The sequence below is a fragment of the Panulirus ornatus genome, chromosome 5 (genome assembly GCF_036320965.1).
Source record: "Panulirus ornatus isolate Po-2019 chromosome 5, ASM3632096v1, whole genome shotgun sequence".
NCBI lineage: Eukaryota > Metazoa > Arthropoda > Malacostraca > Decapoda > Palinuridae > Panulirus > Panulirus ornatus.
Window position 1 is genome coordinate 5,264,162 of NC_092228.1, and position 14,100 is coordinate 5,278,261.

At 49.1% G+C, this 14,100-nt stretch overlaps 1 protein-coding gene across 3 annotated transcripts in view; it reads left to right on the top strand.

Moving 5' to 3' along the window:
• Positions 1-2,246: 2,246 nt before the first annotated feature.
• The window catches only part of Eip74EF (Ecdysone-induced protein E74), a 630,411-nt gene continuing 618,557 nt past the window's right edge, over positions 2,247-14,100 (top strand). For 2 of the 3 annotated variants that reach the window (XM_071660155.1, XM_071660166.1), the window contains exon 1: positions 2,247-2,468. The gene's annotated coding sequence lies outside the window, so the exon portion shown is untranslated. The remainder of the gene's footprint in view (positions 2,469-14,100) is intronic. The other variant, XM_071660239.1, reaches the window with a different exon arrangement.

Below are 14,100 nucleotides of genomic sequence, written 5' to 3' on the forward strand. Positions count from 1 at the left end.
GTTGAATTATATCTTCGGCAGACCAGTGACAGAATTAACCAGAGGGGCCTGTAATGTGTATATTTCAACGTTATTTCGCAACTGTATCACTCATTTCAGCTCGAGGATAGTTTCAGACCTTTTATGTTTTCCTGAGCGACGGCGTCTGGTTAGGAGTACCGTCAGTAGTGTCGGCAGAGGGACAGTGTCAGAAACGTCTTAATTTGTAAGTGGTAGGAGGTATCACATGACAGGTCGTGTCGAACGCAGCAATCAGAGTGGTGGTTCGTGTTTGGCGAGCGTCTCAGATAAGAGCGGAGGACCGTGTCGTCAAGGACTTGTGTTAAGATAGGTGTAAAAAGCATCGATTCCCCTCCTCGCTGCAGAGGGACCTGGTGGTGGGGGCAATAAGTAGAACTGGACATCTGGCAGTAGCACCTGGGATGAGAGCCCCGGGACCTGTTGCCCTCCCTCCCTCCTTTCCCTTGTCTTTCCTTAGCTTTCTCTTTGCCGACACTCTCAGCAGCCCTGCAACACACACACACACACACACACACACACACACACACACACACACCTCCCAAAAATTGTCCCTTCCAGTCAGGAATCATCATGAGAGATAGTCGTGGCTTTATCTCCTGCCGGAACCATCAGGAGGTACTGGAAACTCACACCCGCTGACAACCGTTGTCTGGTGTCAGAGCGCCGTACCATCTCGTTTGGTGCCGGCTCGTATCGTGTCAAAAATTTTGGTGTTAGCATCTGTGGTGTCAGAGTACTTGGTGCGAACGTCTTGTGTGATGTCAGAGGTTTGATTGGTGCCAACCTGTGTGGTGTAGGATTTCTGGTGCCAACCTTCGTAGTGTCTGAGTTTTGGTGCTAGTCTGTATGGTGTCACTTTTTGTGTAAGCTTATGTAGTGTCAGAACTTCGGTGCCAAATATTGTGGTGACACTTTTTGTTGCTAACGTTATGATATCGACGCATTGGTGTCACAGTTTGTGGGGCCATTGTGTGTGTGGTGTCAAATTATGGAGTTAAACTGTTGGTGTTGTCACGGTTTACTGTGATCGTGTGTGTTTGTCATGTTTGGTGTCAAGTGCCAAGGTAAGTGTGGTGTCAGGGGCCGGTGCCAAGGTAAGTGTGGTGTCAGGGGTTGGTGCCAAGGTAAGTATGGTGTCAGGGGTCGCTGCCAAGGTAAGTCTGGTGTCAGGGGCTGTTGCCAAGGTAAGTATGGTGTCAGGGGCCGGTGCCAAGGTAATTTTGGTGTCAGGGGTTGGTGCCAAGGTAAGTGTAGTGTCAGCGCCTGTTGCCAAAAATTAGCTTGGTGTCAGGGGCCGGTGCCAATGAAAACGTGGTGTCAGGGCCCAGTGCGAAGGTAAGCATGGTGTCAGGGCCCGGTGCCAAAATTAGATTGGTGTCAGGCTCCGGTGCCAAGATAAGCATGGTTTTAGGGACTGGTAGCTTGGTGTCAGGACCCAGTGCCAAGGTAAGTGGTGTCAGGGGCCGGTGCCAAAATTAGCGGGGTGTCAGGGCCCGATGCCAATGTAAGCATGGTTTCAGGGACTGGTGCCAAGGTAGTCGTGGTGTCAGGGGCCGGTGCCAAAATTAGTGTGGTGTCAGGGGCTGGTGCCAAGATGGTCCTGGTGTCAGGGGCTGGTGCCAAGGTGGTCGTGGTGTCAGGGCTGGTGTGTGGGGCGTGGTGGGCAGCGTGGTGGGCCAGCAGCAAGAGGGCCGGGGTAGCTCGACCCACGCGGGCTATATTTACAGCGTGCCCTCCCTCGCCGCCTCCACACAATCCCCCGCACGCCACCACACACACCAACCATGCCCCCTCCGATTGGGAGGAAGGATTGGGGTGTAATGATTGGCGGGAGGGATGGTGTTGTGGTGCATGGAGGGAAGAGTTGTTCTGTTGGTGGAGCCTGACAGCCGACTGCCGCACTGGGGTGAATGACTGCCATGAGAAACACTCGCACTGAAGCTCCGCCCAGTCTGCCTTATATGGCCAGGCCTCCGTTGCTGCCAAAGAATCACGTATTATTATTTTACCTGTACTTTCGAGGCTGCATGGATTTTCATGCCAAAACTCGATACATTGTAATAGACCGTATCGTCAGGACGTAATTCTTAAAGGAAATGAAGGACCGATTGAGGCGGAGCAAAGTTTCAAAACAGTGTCGGAGTTTGAGCTCGTCAGGTGTGACGTCACGGATATGTGACGTCACAGACGACCGGCGCCCCATGTAGGAATTCCCTGAGCAGGTCTAAGTGAAATGTTGGGTCGGAAGGAGACAGGACGTACGCGGCAGCTCGCTGTGTTCCGCGTTTAGTTCGGATACCTTTATCAGATACCCAGTGCTAAACTAGTGCTTTTGGTGATATTGTATTGCCCCCAGGGAATAACTAGTGTGCAGTGTGTCGAGTGTCGAGGCCAGTCGTGGATACTAGAGGCCGGAGTGCACGTCACGCAGGAGACTTAACTTAAAGGTAAGCGCCATCCGTGCCCCCTTGTGTCATTGACCTCCACAACGTCGTCTTGGATGACGCCAAGACACCAGCCAGCCTCGACCTACGTCGCGGCGACGGTCGTGTGTGTTTGTGTGTGTGTGTGTGTGTAAGTTTGGATGGGAGTTGGTTGGTTCGGGGGGTGGGTGGGGAAGAGCTGGTAGGGGAGGAGGATGGGTGGAGGGGGGGAGAGGTGTTGTGAGGACGGGTCGGACCGGGGTCACGGGGGAAGGAGGCGTGGTCCAGGTGTTGTCCAGGGGCGGGCGTGACGGGGCGGCCGTGCCTCCCGCCCCCAGGACGTGCCCAGCCCCCCAGCCTCAACCTGTGCGTGTCTCACCTTCCCTGACCACGCTACCTCCTCGCCCTCCCTCGCCTACCGCTCCTCCCAACTACACCTCTCTCTCTCTCTCTCTCTCTCTCTCTCTCTCTCTCTCTCTCTCTCTCTCTCTCTCTCTCTCTCTCTCTGCCTCTTGGCTTCCTGTTGGTGTGTGGAGATGGGGGTTTGTCTGTGTATTGCTCCTTCTCTCTTGTGGTGGTTGTTTATGGGTTTGTTTTGTTTGGTCGTTGTGTTCCTCTTCTGTCTTTGCGAGTGAAGTGTTTGTTTTAGGTTGTTGACGTGTTTAATTACCAGTGTATCCAGTGGAGAAGGTGTTGTGTGTGGCTGCGTGTGTATCACAACTCGTTCTTGTTGTGGTCACTGTCATTTCGCACCCTTCCAGTTACTCCAGCTGTCATAATGTGCTGCTGCTCCTGCTGTGGCTCCTTATATCTGTTGCTTCCCTCTGTGACCGATGCTGCTGCAGTGCACCTTACTGTCTCAGTGTCTGTTGCTGCATCTGCGTCTGTTGTTACCGCTTGTTGCATATGTATCTGTTCTGCTCTCGTCTGTTGTTGCTGTTTGATCCTGTTGCTGCCCCTGTCTGTTCCGCCACTCTATCTCTTCCCTGCTGCTTCCTCAGCAATCACTACCAAGTGAGTCGGACTGTTATGTCACTACCTCGTCTGATACAGTACCAAGTCCTGTTGAATTTCGTGCATTTTATGTTGCTGTTGTTCAGTCTCTCGCGTTTTCTGTTTCCGCTTTTGATATTGCTGGATTTGTGTTTTCCAAACGCTCGTACTGTTCTCATTTCCTGGTTTTATCCTGTCTTTAGTTGCTTTCTTGCATGCCTGTGCTGTAAATGTTGTCTCTTGCTGATTTTGTATTTTCATGAGGACTGCTGCCATTGTCTGTTGTTTCCTCTTGTTTCAGTTGCTTTTCTGTTCCCTCCCTAACCGTGTGTGATAATGGTTTAGGTTTTCATTACTGCTGTTCTTCCTGCCACTGTCGCTGGTAATGTCTGGAGTGCAGCTGGAGATGTGCGTTTGTTCCTTTTATTCATTCTGTAGCTAATTTTGGGGATTGTTCCTACCAGTGGATGTGTTGCTGTGGTCAGTACTGCTGTCTGTCCCTGCTGTTGCTGTCTGCTGCCTTTAATGTTTGCTCTTGCTACACTTGTCTGTTACACGTTCTGTTGCTGCTGCTGCTGCTTCTCACATTGTTGCACTTTTAGTTGCTGTCTGCTACCCTATCCGTTGCATTAACTGTTGCTAAAGCAACACTATGTTACATTTATTATTGATGTTGTTACACTGTTGCAAATACTGTTTTTGCTGTTCCTGTGTCTGCTGCTCTTCCTGTTTCTGCTGTTCCTGTGTCTGCTGCTCTTACTGTTTCTGCTGTTCCTGTGTCTGCTGCTCTTACTGTTTCTGCTGTTCCTGTGTCTGCTGCTCTTACTGTTGCTGCTACTGTTCTGCTACTTTTACTATTGCTGCTGCTGCTGTGTCTCCTGGTATCACTGTTGTTACTGCTACTGTGTCTGCTAGTATCACCGTTGTTACTGCTACTGTGTCTGCTGGTGCCACTGTTGTTGTTACTGCTACTGTTGTCTGCTGGTGTGACTGTTATGGTTACTGCTACTTTGTCTGCTGGTGTCACTGTTGTTGTTACTGCTACTGTGTCTGCTGATGTCACTGCTACTGTGTCTGCTGGTGCCTCTGTTGTTACTGCTACTGTGTCTGCTGGTGTTACTGTTGCTGCTACTACTATGTGTGTTCCTGCTACAATTGTGTCTGCTGGTGGTGGCGTGTGCTTGGGGTAACGTGTCTGCTGCTGTTGTTGTTGGTGGTGGATGTGGTGGTGGTGGTGGTGAGGTGTGGGTGATGCAACAAGGTCGTGGCCTCTCCCAATGGTCTGTAGACAGCAGCTGAGGCAGGTGGTCGCTCCTGCTGACTGGCAAACGCGAACCCTCCCCACCGCCCCACTCCTACCTTCTGGCGGCTCCAACTTGGCCTGTGACACTCCTGTTTGGGTCTTGTCTTCAGCCAGCCACAGCACACACACACACACACACACACACACACACACACACACACACACACACACACACACGAGAATATAGGACACTGCTGCAGAAGGCCTGCTGGCCGGCCCGCGCGAGCCAGGTCCTCCCCTCAGCAAGCCGTCATTGGTCCTGCATTTATCTGCCGTATGTTTACCATCTCGCTAGCCGGCGTGTTAGCACGTGTTGTGACCTTTCCCCCTGGCATCGCGTGGCAGTCCTCCTCAACCCTCTAGTACTCCCCGTTCCCATACCCAGTGTTTGAGCTCGGCCGCCGTGGGTCGCGTCCGTGACCTTTCCCTTGGGATTCTAATTCCCACCCATCGATCCTCACACGTATCTGTTTTCCGGCAGATCGTCCCTTACGTACATACACACATATACACTCATGAAGGCACATGCTTGTGTAGGTATTCATACACACACACACACACACACACACACACACACACACACACACACACACACACACACACACACACACAAAGAATCGTCTGTGGACAAGCCGCTTAAATGGAGCTTAAATTGTATTTGAAAGTATTTATGGAGTTGTTCCAAGATCTAGAAGGTGTTGACTGCAGGTGTTAGAGAGAGAGAGAGAGAGAGAGAGAGAGAGAGAGAGAGAGAGAGAGAGAGAGAGAGAGAGAGAGAGAGAGAGAGACTCGGGAAATTAAGATCCACAGACACACACACACAGACACACACACACACACACACACACACACACACACACACACACACACACAGCACTGAGGGCATCATGGGAGGGCTACCCCATGCATTGACAGGTGTCTCCTTCAGTCACACTCACCTAGGTTCCTGTTGTTTTGGTTTCTTTGTTTGTTTTTGTTCATGGATCGCACGGCACTCATCCTGCCTGCACTCTGCTCTCTTAGCACTCTCCTCCTCACCAGAGGCGACCGCGCGGCCACTGTTTTCACTGCCACTCAACACGGACGACAGTCTATTTACAATCGCTTAAGACTTGCTCTCATTATTCACAGTCAAGAGACTCTCTCTCTCTCTCTCTCTCTCTCTCTCTCTCTCTCTCTCTCTCTCTCTCTCTCTCTCTCTCTCTGAACTCTGCGTGCCGTTTACTCTTTGAAATGCACTCTTTTCTCTCTCTCTCTCTCTCTCTCTCTCTCTCTCTCTCTCTCTCTCTCTCTCTCTCTCTCTCTCTCTCTCTCTCTCTCTCTCTCTCTCACACACACACACACACACACACACACACACACACACAAACTCACTTTCACTCTGTGCTTCTCGCTCTTCACTCTCCTCAAACACCACTCCCTCTGTTCTCACTCTGTGTATGAAACTTACAAGGTGCCACCATCGGCATTGCTGTTCACCATGTTGGCACTCTGTGCGTGAAACTCACTATGTGCCACCCAACGTTGGCATTACCGTTCACCAGGTAAGCATTCAGCGACCAGTGCCACACTATGGAGCCTTGCACCGGGCCAGGTTTACTCTCTCCTCGCTAGTTAGTCTCGTCCTAACAGCTTTCACTGGTTTAGTGCTGCTACTCTCGCTGTTTACCCCCATCAAGTGCCTGCCGGTTTTCGTGGTTACCATCGCCAAATGCCCGTCCGTCTGTTCGCCCTTGTGGTTTAGATAAAGCTGCCAGTCCGCCTCGTTTTCACTCGTTTGGCCTTAACTGCTATTTGATTAAGCTCCACTCTGCTTGTTTATAATCGCTGTTTACATTAAGTGCCAATCTGCCTGTTTACGGTCGTTAGTTGCAGTTAGTGCCCATTTGTCTGTCTGGTCTCGATGTGTACGTTAAACTGCCAGTCGCCTTTACATATAGTCATTCTCGCTGTTTACATTAGGCGCTGATTTGTTTACGTATCGTGAGTGTTTGCTGTTTGAATTGTGCCAGCCTCGTTGTTTACGCTGAGTACCAGACTGTGTGTATGCATATTTCTAGTCTCGTTCCTTCCGACTGCCAGTTTTTGTTTACACATTGCCAGTCTCGCTGTTTACATCCATTGTCACTTGTCCTGTTTACACTGATTGTTATTCTCACTGTTTAAGCTCTACCCCCTCCCCCCCACACACACCGTTTACAGCCTTTAAAGTGTCGCTCACGTCATTTGCACCCACTAAGTGCCACATTCTGTTTACTTCCGCAGTAACTGCCGCTCTTATGGTTTTTACTCACACTCACAGTTTTAAGAGCCTCACTCATGCTTAGGGCTTCCCCCGTCGGCGGGATCTGTGGCAGGTGCCTGTGGGGATTGTGCATGATTCGGTGAGGATATGCCATTGCATGAGATGGAGGCTGTGCAGGGTGTTTGCATCGGGCATCGTGAGCGTATCTTTAGTAACCTTACTAAGCTCATCTGGATTGTGTGTGTGTGTGTGTGTGTGTGTGTGTGTGTGTGTGTGTGTTTGTGTGTGTGTGCTCTCGTGGGTCAGTCCTCAGTGAGTATGTACTTAAAGTGTATTATGAGCTCATCTGTATTTGAGCCTTTACGTGACTGTGTCCTGAGTAATGACCTGGAGTATTTTTTTTCTTCGGATGCAGCGAAGAAGTGTTTGGAGTTCAGCTGTGCCTGATGGTATTCAAGGAATTCCTTTGCGTGAGTGCATCATCAGGGGATCTCTCCTGTAGCATACATTTTAGCGTACTTTGAGTGTTTTGCGAGTGTATGTGTGAAGTGACTGCATCATGGATGCTTCTTCTTGAATGTATCGTGAGCGCATGTCTACATGATTGATTCTTAAGTGCATATATAAGCGTAGCATCGACGCTGGAAATAACCGCAGACCCCGACTTTGTGTCCTGAGTACATTGTGAGTGCATCTGTACCTGACCGTGTGTGCACTCTGCCTCTGCATGGCTATCGAGACTTGAGATTTGTGTGATTGAATAATGAAGGGCTTGGCCTTGACGTGTTCGATGTGTCCGCCGTGATTGTACTCCGAACGCTTCAGTGTACGGAGCACCGGAGGTTATCCTGGGGCGTATAATCTGTCCGGCAGCGTGTACGGGGCACCGGAGGTTATCCTTGGGCGTATTATCTGTCCGGCAGCGTGTTTTTTGGGTTTCGTCCGAGGTGAGGTCTCTGCGCCGGTATTGTTAATCTATAGCCACTTGACTGACCTTCAGCCATTGGCGGATTGTGTCACCCCAGAATACTCCCGCCCGCCTGCATTGCTTGTTTGCCTGCCTGCTTCCCCGCCTGCCTCCCTGTATGCTTGTTGGTTGTACCACGCGTTTGGCTGTTCTGCATTTGCTGTTCGGTCTGTTTGTCTGCGTGCTTGTTGGTGTGGTAGTCCGCGTCGTTGCTAACCAGATTGCTTGCTGTATTGTTAGTGAAGCTCTCTGTCCATCTGTGCCTAACCCTGTGTGTGTGTGTGTGTGTGTGTGTGTGTGTGTTATTACTATTTCTGTGTTACGGAGAGAGTTTTACACTCGTGTTGCCCATCTCTTCGCCATAAATATCTTTGCTCCCATGTACGTACACACACACACACACACACACACACACACACACACACACACACACACACACACACACACACCAGCGTAAGCCAGGTACTTATTCGTTGGCGGGAAACACCGGTATTTGGTTATGTGTCAGAGACATGAAGGGAAAACACCTGATCACAGTCGGCACGGGGGGGAGGGGGGGAAGGGAATTACGAGACACTTATATGTATACTTTAGAGCGAGTTTGAGACGTGCACGTGGTCACAAGTGGCATCATCATTTGGCCCCTGCCATGAGAACAGTAACCTGTTCCCGGAGTTATGGTTTACCTCTCTCTCTCTCTCTCTCTCTCTCTCTCTCTCTCTCTCTCTCTCTCTCTCTCTCTCTCTCTCTCTCTCTCTCATCTCCAAACCGTATAGATGCCTTTTTTTTTCCTTTTTTTATTACTGATAACGTGTATCTTCGGTCACTCTGTCCAGTTGTTGTTTTAAGGTATTCAAAACCCCTCCTTTTTTTTTACTGCCGGATTTAACACACACACACACACACACACACACACACACACACACACACACACACACTCACACACTCATTCATTCATTCATTCATTCGTCAGCCAGCACATTTTCATGACATTATTGGCAGAAGTAAACATTAGCCAGCGAGAGGCAAAACCAGTTCCATAGGTCAGCTGTCAACCCACCTAGCCAGCTAGCCACCGGGTAAATTACCCGGTGGGAAAAAAGGGGGAGGAGGGGGGGGGGGGTTATGAGGAAATTGTATTTCCTGAGTGTAAACATAAGAGTGGTTCTTCGAGTGGGGGAGAGGGGGGGGGGAGAGATATGATGGATCATCTGGGTTCTTCCCCTCCGCCTCCTCCTACTCCCTCATCCCTCCTTTGCTCTTTGGATCGTGTGGGATTGATCCCGATAAAAGCCGTAGTGAGAGATGAGTATAAACGCCTGATGTTCACGAGTAACGTATGTTCTTAGACAGAGTCACAGGTGATGGAGGCGAAAATACTGCATACTCCACGGACGGCCAAGTTTGTGGCAACGACTCGTATTTGTCATTATCGAGACATTTATCAGACGTTAAATGACTGTACTGCAGCTCACCACCCCCCCAAAAAAAAATATATATAAAAAATGCCGGAGGTATTGTATTATTGTTCTTTTGGCTTATCCATCAGCGAGTGCATCTGAGTCTAATCTTGCATGACTCGGTAAACAATGAAGACAAGAAAATAACTCATTCACCAAAGAAAAAAAAAAAGATGAAAAGAAAATGATTATTAATTTGCCTCATCGGAGAGCAGAAGGTTTACGACGACGACGACGACGACGACGACGGGTGGTTACGACATGTGAGAGGTTTGATGATGACGATAATGAATTGTAGATCCTCATGTTTGATTCCTGGCTGACGATATAGGTAGGCTTTACGGTAGCTTGAGGAGAGACAACATAATTAAGATTGACTGCCTGTAAAGTTCATTCGCTTTATATATATATATATATATATATATATATATATATATATATATATATATATATATATATATATATATATATATATATATACCTAGCAATCACGCAAATGGTGCCGGGTTCGAATCCTTGATGTTGGAGAGCATTGTGTGATATATATATATATATATATATATATATATATATATATATATATATATATATATATATATATATATATATATATATATATATATCCCTGGGGATAGGGGATTAAGAATACATCCCACGTATTCCCTGCGTGTCGTAGAAGGCGACTAAAAGGGGAGGGAGCGGGGGGCTGGAAATCCTCCCCTCTCTCTTTTTTTTTTTTTTTAATTTTCCAAAAGAAGGAACAGAGGGGGCCAGGTGAGGATATTCCAAAAAAGGCCCAGTCCTCTGTTCTTAACGCTACCTCGCTATCGCGGGAAATGGCGAATAGTATGAAAAAAAAAAAAAGAATATATATATATATATATATATATATATATATATATATATATATATATATATATATATATATATATATATATATATGTATATAATTATTATTATTATTATTACTGGAATATTCATTTCCCATGTATTACTATACATTCTTGCAGTGACAACCAGTACAGTTATAATGCGAGTTCTTGCTGCCGGTGGATATCGTGACCCCCAACACACCTGAGGGTCGTGAAGTCAAAGCCTGGCTGAGTGATCTTGAGAAAATTCCCAAGGTATGTCGGGAATCTGGCTGGGCAGAATACCGTGGCACATAAGCCGCCGACACCGTGCGTGGCGGCGGCTCCATGGAGTGAGGCCACACGCCAGCAGCGGGGAGGAGTGGGGTGTAAACGGCGGTGTGGCTACCTGTGCAGGTGATTGGAGTATACATACGTACATACATGCAGCCCCGACGTGTCTGGTGGGTTGTGATGTTGAGAGTGATGTCTGTTCCTCGATGCAGGAACGAGATGAGACGTTGGTTGGCACTGTGTTGTGTTGTGTGTGTGTGTGTGTGTGTGTGTGTGTGTGTGAGAGAGAGAGAGAGAGAGAGAGAGAGAGAGAGAGAGAGAGAGAGAGAGAGAGAGAGAGAGAGAGAGAGAGAGAGAGAGAGTGAAGGACGATTGGCAGCCAAAGTTTGTTTAGCGCCCGTGAGAGTCAGGCTGGCCATTGATCCCCGTGGGTGACGTGGGGAGGTGAGGTAGTGTGGGGGGAAGGGGGTTAGATGGTGTTTCAGTAGACCCCTCCCCCCTCTCCTCCCTCCCCCATCTCTCTCTCTACCAACATCCCATCCACCCAACAGGTGGTTTAAGGGGTTCTCCTCCACCCCAGTAAGTGGTTCTTGAGCACTTTACCATACCCCAGCAGGTGGTATTTGGGGGTCCTCCTCATCCACCCCCAGCAGGTAGTTTGGTGTCCCCGTACTACCTCTCATATGGGTGGCGTGGGGGGCCTTCCACTACCCTCAGCAGGTGTTCTTGGAACCCTCTGCCTTCCCAGTAGTGGTGTGAGACACCCCACCATCCTAGAAGGTGGCCTGGGACTCTTCATCTTCCCAACAGGGTGTCTTAGTATCCTCCACCATCCCAGACGGTGGTCCTGGGATCCTCCACTACCGCAGTAGGTGGTCCTTTGGTATTCCACCATCCTAGAAGGTGGTCTTGGGGCCCTCCGCCACACGAGTGAGTGATTCTAGAGCCCCACCACCCCAGCAGGTTGTCCGAGGGCTCTTCAATGTCCCAGAAGATGGTCCTAGGTTCCTCTTAAACTAGAATACCAGCAGATGGTCTTGGGGCCCTCCAGCACTCCATTCGGTCATCCAGGGGCCCCTCAGTATCCCAAAACGTGGTCATGGGGCCCTCTAGCACACCTATAGGTGGTCCTAGGGCCCTCCACCACACCAGCTGGTAGTCCTGGGGTCCTCCACCACACCAGCAGGTGGTCGTGGGTCCGTCCACCACACCAGCAGGTGGTCCTAGGGCCCTCACACCCATAACCCCAGTCTGCACACATCCACTTCCGCCTTCACCCTCACGTAGAGTTCGTGTCTTGGGAGGTGTGTGTGTGTGTGTGTGTTGGGGGGAGGGGTAGGGGGCGGTTTTGGGGAAGGGACGCACGTGTCGGGTCCCCCAGGTTCTGGGGGTGGGGTTCATTGGGTCGGGGTCCTGGGGGGGGGGAGTTTTGGGGTCGTAATCCGGGGCTGGGGTGGGGGCTGGTGGTGGTTCTGAGGAGGAAGAGAGGGTGTTGGTGTTGCGGTGGTGGTCTGGGGGTAATTGTCAGAGGGTAGCGGGGGGGCCTGTGTGTGTGTGTGGGGGGGGGGGGGGTCGAGTGAATCATGTGGCCGAGGGGTGACCTTGTGCATGAGCCGCCTGACCCTGAAGCTCCCTGCGTAACTCCCTCACGCCTCACAAATTATGGTATTGATCTCCGCCTCTCATGTGTGGTGGTGAGGTATACCCAAGTGGTGATCGAGGTGTCGTGTGGTGGTGTGGCGGCATGTGGTGGTGTTGTGTCATGTGGTGGTGCTGTGTCATGCGGCGGTGTGGCGGGATGTGGTGATATGGGTGTCATGAGGTGGTGCGGTGTCGGGTGGTGTTGTAGGTGTCATGTGATAGTGTGGTGTCATGTATTGGTGTGAGTGTCATGTGGTAGTGCGTTGTCATATGATGGGGTGGTGTCATGCGGTGGTTTTAGTGTCATGAGTTGGGGTGGTGTCGTGTGGTGAGGTGGCGTCATGCGGTGGCGTGGTGTCATGAGGTGGCGTGTGTTGTGTGGTGGCTCGGTGTTGGGGGTCATGAGGTGGTTGTGGTACCATAAGGTTGTGTGGTCTCATGAAGTGAACATAGTGCCATAACGCTGTCTGGTGTCACGTGACAGGTATTGTGAACCAAGAACGTAAGAAAATTTCAGTGGTTGAAATCAAGAATTTATTCCCATCAGACAGAGAGAATTCGTTGAAAAAGTTCAGGTTCATGGCTGATAAGGGCGGTTGAAAACCCACGGAGAGAGAGAGAGAGAGAGAGAGAGAGAGAGAGAGAGAGAGAGAGAGAGAGAGAGAGAGAGAGAGAGAGAGAGAGACTGCGGATTTAAGGATTAATGCTCTTGCCGGATTAACTAAATCAGTTGGTGATACGGCGGCTTATTTCAAGCAGAACGACTCGTATTTTAGACTTCAGATTTGGCTTCCCCATATATATATATATATATATATATATATATATATATATATATATATATATATATATATATATATATATATATATTCCTATGAGTCCACGGGGAAAATGAAACACGAAAAGTTCCTAAGTGCACTTTCGTGTAATAATCACATCATCAGGGGAGACACAAGAGAGAAATATAACAGTCCTAGCTTCGTCTCTTCGATGTATATCAACTGACTGTTATATTTCTCTCTTGTGTCTCCCCTGATGATGTGATTATTACACGAAAGTGCACTTGGGAACTTTTCGTGTTTCATTTTCCCCGTGGACTCATAGGAATATCTTGATCACACGCAAAATTGTGATCCTTTCCAATATATATATATGTGTGTGTGTGTGTGTGTGTGTGTGTGTGTGTGTGTGTGTGTGATTTATGTATAATTTTTTTTCATCAGTAATCTGGAAGTATGTTCGGGCGTCACAGATTTATTTATTATACTCGACTTTGCGTATCCAGTCGAGGCCAAGCGGCGGCACGTATGCGAGACCTCGCCAGGATTGGATCAGCGTTCTCCCAGACGTTGGGGCGTGCTCTCCCCTCCTTCACGTCACGCGCTCCGTAACCAGAGACTGCAGGGTGAAGACGGGTGGGGATATCCCTCTCCCTGATGTATGTCATTAACCCAGCTGTGGGGTCATGTCGCTGCACCACCTGAGGAATATGACTCACTGAGAGAGAGAGAGAGAGAGAGAGAGAGAGAGAGAGAGAGAGAGAGAGAGAGAGAGAGAGAGGGAGAGAGAGAGAGAGATCTGGGGTTTAATGCGGCGTAGAAGGCATTAAGTGTGTGTGTATGTTGGTGATGGTGTTCGTCCAAGATGGTATCCGGATTTAGTGCATGATAAGCTTATGTCCTTGCCTTCTGTCGCTACGTAGTGTTGGCCGTAAACATTAGCGTATGAAGTGTGTATAACTTTTATATATATATATATATATATATATATATATATATATATATATATATATATATATATATATATATATATATATATATATATATATATATATAAGAGAAAAGTAACGTAAGTGTTCAGTGTCTTACGGTGTAGAAGCTGCATCTTGTGCATGACGTGTGT